At 30.9% G+C, this 5,838-nt stretch overlaps 1 long non-coding RNA gene across 1 annotated transcript; it reads left to right on the forward strand.

Moving 5' to 3' along the window:
* The first annotated feature begins 2,398 nt into the window (after positions 1 to 2,398).
* On the forward strand, positions 2,399 to 4,764 carry LOC112741810 (uncharacterized). The gene is made up of 3 exons (XR_011870816.1): positions 2,399 to 2,641; positions 3,151 to 3,253; positions 4,308 to 4,764. It is a non-coding gene; the product is annotated as an uncharacterized lncRNA (long non-coding RNA).
* Positions 4,765 to 5,838: the final 1,074 nt, after the last annotated feature.

Here is a 5,838-nt window from a genome sequence, read left to right on the forward strand (position 1 = left end):
ACTATTTAATCATCAAGAAAAATATTTCTTAATACAGAAATATTCAAATCAACAAACTAAGAATTGCAAGTAGGACAAATAAATTAACAATAACCTAAAACAGAAGTTTATTTAGTTAGTAGAGTATTTTAAAAGCATTTGAAAGCAAATTTTTTAGGGAATTTTAGTAGAGTATTTACTAATGGTTTTGTTGCTTCGGATGAAATCCGTTCAATCATCATTTCCCTTGTCCAATGGGCCACCCATGGTGCAGGAGGAGCATCAGGTGCAAATGGGCGGAGGAACTTCGTTTCGTGGAAGTATATCAATATTAATATAAAAACACAGCCATCAACAGACTATTTCTTTCCCTTTCTCTTGTTTTCAACTCCTTTCATCAAGAAGTTGAGGACATGCTTTGCCCAATCCCATTCCCGAATGTTGTCCACATGAAAGATCGGTGGCTTATGGATTGGGGAGGCCACACTTACCGTTGTGGAGAGCAAGAAGCACTTTTGTATGAAGACAACAAAAGTCCTCTCTAATTTTTTTCGGTTCTCTTCCCCTTCTACACTCATGTCCAGCACATTCCTTGTCTGCTAGATTCAGGTTGTTGTGATCAACCTTTTCAGAAAAATGATTCTCTATAATATTTTAATAGCAAAAATCAGTAAAAATGGTCAGTTTAATTTTCTGGACACCAATGAACTGAAAATAACTAGTAAGTGGAAAATGTATTACCTCCGTTGGTTATGCCGAGGGTAGCTGCTACTTTTCGAGGAGTTATGTATATTTTTTCCTGGAGAGTTTTCAGGCACCCTTTCTCTTTATCAAACTGATCAAGCAATTCTTTCAACAGTGTATTAGAGACATTCATTTCTGGGACATTTGCCAGGGCACCAAATCCCATTTCTTCCACAATATCTTTCTTTTCTTGACTCATTTCCCTGTACACTGTTGCTATTGCCTTTGTTTGGCATCCGCAATAGTGAGTTTTCTGTAAGTTTTGAAACAGAATGTGAGGATATATTTATAATACAAAATAGATATTATTCGAATGAAAGCAGATAAATATATTTAATCTGCTTACATTATAATGTGCCTTTTCCTTTATTGTTGCCATTTTCTTGTTGTGTTTTGCTGTAATGAAAAATTTTGGTCAATACTTCATTGAATACATCAACAAGCACAAGCATGTATATCTTAATCAAGTCAATTAAAATGCAACAACCCACCGAATCAAAACTTGTTCATGCACAGAACCAAAATCACAAAGGGTACCGAACCAAAAAACGTTCATGTGCTTAATAAATGATTATCAACTTTCAATCAACAAGAATACTATTCCTCCATGCAAAACAAGTACTAAAGATAGTAACAATCATTTTCAAAGCTCTAGTTAAACTATCCATACAAATAAGAACAAGCACATATATCTTAATCAAATCAACATCTTCCAAAAAAAAAGTTTTTCAAATTTCATGAATTAAGTGTTCTTTCAAAATGACATTTGCAAATTTGCTTCTTTAAAAACTCTTACTGAAACTTGATATCTTTCTTTAAGTATCAAGGTCAACTACCATTCGTGCTGAAATCTATCCAATATAATGAGACAATTTTACAATAGTATGGCTTATCAAAGTGAAAGAGTTGTCTCTAATGTCGATTGTCCTAAACAAAACTCATTCAATACATCAAAAAGTACAAGCATGTATATCTTAATCAAGTTAATTAAAATGCCACAACCCACTGAACTGAAAATCGTTCATGCACAGAACCAAAATCATAAAGGCCACCGAACCGAAAAATGTTCATGTGGTTAATAAATGATGATCAACTTTTAATCAACAAGAATAGTATTCTTCCATGGAAAAGAAATACTGAAGATAGTAACAAAGCTCTAGTTAAACTATCCATACCAATAAGAACAAGCACGTATATCTTAAAGCCCTAGTTACACTATCCACTGAATTGAACAAAAATAACAACAAATTTCATTCCAAAAGTCATCAATACACATCAATGACTAAGGAAAATTGTAATATATAAACTATAATTACGAATTTGGTAGATTTAATAATATTAGTTAAGTAAAAGTTTCTGCTATGATTAATTGAATTTTGATTAATCACTTTTTTATTAGAAATAAAAAAATTTATAATCAAAAGCACAAAAAAGGGGGTAAAGTTACAATTAAATAATTTTGTATTTATTTGAAGCAAACACTTGTCTTTATGATGTGTCTTAAATATTTACAGGTGTTAGTTGAAGAAGATCCACCCACCTTTTTATTAAAATCCACAAACTCTTTATAAGAAGCATTCCTTCATAATTAATTATCCTACCTACTACATCCATCCAGAGAAAAAAAAAGTATAGAAAGATGAATATAAAATATTCCTTCAAATTAAGCCTCCGCCTGTTTGGTTTATCCAACTACTAACTATTTCTTTCGAGTAAAATGCTGTTGGCTCAAAAGATGTTCAAAGAGTTCGAATTTGGGCATCGAAAGAGATAAACTAATGAAGTTGTGTAAATAATGTTTTGCGTAAAGACAATATTACTATCCTCTAGGCATTTGTATAGTTTATTCAAAGCATTAATCCCCTTTCTTTTAATTTCCTGAAGAAGTAGATGCATCGGAGCTTCTATTTTAATATGGGTTAGTTTTTCAGAAGTAGCTCAGGCTTGTATTATTTTGTTGTTATTAATTTATAATTTTATTTAATTTGTGCTTAATTTTTATTTTCTATTTTAGCTGATTATCTGTTGATTGTACTTTGTATTTGTTATATATATCTATTTTTTGAGAACTGATGATAATTTTGTATTTTGGTTTAATTTATGGTAAATTTAATTTGAAACGAATACCATTATTTGATCTATGCATGCAACTATAAAACGGATTCCCTTTAAATATTTATAGAGGAAGAAACAATTTATCTTTATGATAGTATGATGCTCAACATTAAATTGTGAGTATAAATAGATTGTACATGGATAACGTGAATATTTAGATAGTATGAATAACTTCAGGAATCTTTTAAAAGTAATATTAAATTACCGTAGAAAGTAAATATAGTTAATATAATTAGTGATTTCTATACCAAGTTGATTAATCTTATTCTGGTTCTGCTAATAAATGACTAATTAATGGTTTGGATTTAGCAGGTTTGTGAAGTTGCAGCTTTCTTTGAAGTTATATGAAGTTGCAGAAAAATAGAAACCTTTTCGAAGAAAGAAAACTGCAATTATATTTCATCTCCATAATGAGGTTCATTACTTTACTTTTAATATTTATTACTTGATCTGAATGGAAACTTTGATGCGGCTAAAGTTCTAAGATAAGAGTCTCTTAATGAAAGTTCTTAATGACTTGAAACATTAGTTTTTTGGCGGAATAACTGATGTACCTCAAGGTATGTTGTAAAAATACAAATATACATATACAATTATTGAGACTTATTTTTTCTTTGAATTTTAAGCTAAGAATATGGATGTTGTTTGGGGAGAAACAGTTGGTGTGGATGGCCAATTGTGGCTTTTGTGTCGTATATTTTTGAAATTGCAGGTTTCCGTTTTCTTTAGATTTACTTTTGAAGTTCATAGCGTTGATTATGAGCGATATATATATTTTGAACATCTTACTGTGGGAAAAAAGATGCTCTCTTTTTTCTTTGTTTTGTGTTTTCTGTCTGCATCAACTCTATTTTTGCGACGAAGATATTCTTTTAGGATTTATGAGTGAAGTTTGCAAATGGATGATTGGAATAATCTGTAAATTGTAATCTTACAACTGTTTGGGAATTTGATCGCTTATTTTTTTTTGTGTATCACTATTTGTAATTGTATCATCTTGTGATTTTGTATTATCATTATTAAAGGAGTTGTTTTAGCCTATGCTTGCCAAATTCCTGAATATTTTTGCGTGCATTAATCTATGCATGCTCCCAATATGTAAGCATCTCTATCTCAAGATTCCAAAATGAACACTCTATAATATGAATTTAAAAGAGTTTTTGTTGATGTTAGAATACTGAAGGCAGTGTGGCTATTGAAAGTTCAAAGGCTGCTGATGAAGCTGCTGAAATTGTTCTTAGTAAATTATTCTAGTATCAAAGGTTCACTGCATAGTATTCACTGAATGAATTGCACAGACTTGATATTGGCACTACCATGGAAGAGGCACCGATCATAGCTTCTCCTTGATATGCATGTATAATGAAATTGGAATGACTTCATTTTTCATAGGCTAATGATCTTTTTCTCTATGTATGTTCTTGGTTCTAAACATTTGTTTCCTTTGTTGTAACAATGTTTCCATAAAGGTTCTCTCATCAGCAGGGATGCGCTCAATAACATTTCATCCGGATGGAAGAATTGGACATGAAGATGCCTTAAAGGTAAAGGATTGTGAAAGATAATATAATGTAGCACTTGAATAAGGATAAAAAGAGTCATTTAAAAGTGTCAAAATGATATATTGTTGGTGTATTCATGGGAGACTGTTATCTGTTATGATTCTGTTGATGTGAGATGGACAACACTTGGTGATCTCTATATTAATGCGAAACATTTGGGATGCTCATACTACCAAAACTTTGTTGGAGTCGGGTAGCAAACATATCGGTAGGATTATCTTTTGTCAAGCTGTTATTTTTAGTGGCAATTTTGTGAGTTTTTAAGTACCAATTTTTTTTATTTTCAATAGAGATTTGAGAAATTATATATGTATTTATTAACTACCATATAAAATTAATAAACAATTTGATTTGAGTTTTGAAATGATATTTTTTAAAATAATATGACATGTAGAGAAGAAAGGATAAAAATATTTGAATGTTATATCATTTTATTTGACTAATTGGATCCAACACTAAAATATATTTGTGTTTTGAATATGCACCCATCATCACATTGTTAGCAATTCTTAATTGATCAGTTGGGTTTTGATTAATTGGATTTAACACTAAAATATATTTATGCTCTCCTCTTTATTATCAGACTTGAGATTAGTCACAACAGCTGAAACATCCATTGAATTGCTAATCCTATTCTCCTATACAAAGGCACACAATAATCCTTCTTAGATATTGTAGGCAGTTTCTGAGTTGAATGATTATTAGTTTATACAGCAATAGATATAGAAGATACATACAGTTAAGACGTCAGAAGGATTGCTAATGAATTTCATAGGGCAATTTTTTTCTACAATGTCTTCATCGTCACATATCTTCATGATATATCTTCATGATAGTGTAAACCTAGTCATGCTTGTTGATGTTGGCTATTTTGACATTAATTTTAAAGAGTAACTTCTTGTCCATCATATTATCAAGGGTTGGGGGGTAACCTTCCCCTTTCAAACACTGAAAATTCAATTTTAAAGAATGAACAAATCACAATTAGTGTATACGCACAAAAAATCCAAAAATTTGATATCTGAAAGGGATATATGCTGAACAAACATCTTCATCCTTGATTTGTTCAGCTTGCCTCCCTATAAGCTGTGTTGTTTCCCTATCCCACATTAGCATAGTTATACTTTCTGTTCCATCATAGGCCATAACTTCAACCTTGTACCTATTATAAAATATGCAATACCAATTGTCAAAAAGGATTTCCTCTTAATAAATTCCCCTGCCAAATAGTTCAATAGACCAATAAAATAGGATCAATTCTTTACAATTCATGCAAGTAAGTTAATGTTAATTAAACTGCATCTAAAATGTCACTTGAAAACATTATTCTTTGAAATCTATTAAAGGCATCCAAATTAAGTCTTGTCTCACACCTAAGGGATGCACTGCCATGTGTGTGACCACACTTGGAACATTCATATCGATTTTCAATCGGGTT

The sequence above is a fragment of the Arachis hypogaea genome, chromosome 14 (genome assembly GCF_003086295.3).
Source record: "Arachis hypogaea cultivar Tifrunner chromosome 14, arahy.Tifrunner.gnm2.J5K5, whole genome shotgun sequence".
NCBI classification, from domain to species: domain Eukaryota; kingdom Viridiplantae; phylum Streptophyta; class Magnoliopsida; order Fabales; family Fabaceae; genus Arachis; species Arachis hypogaea.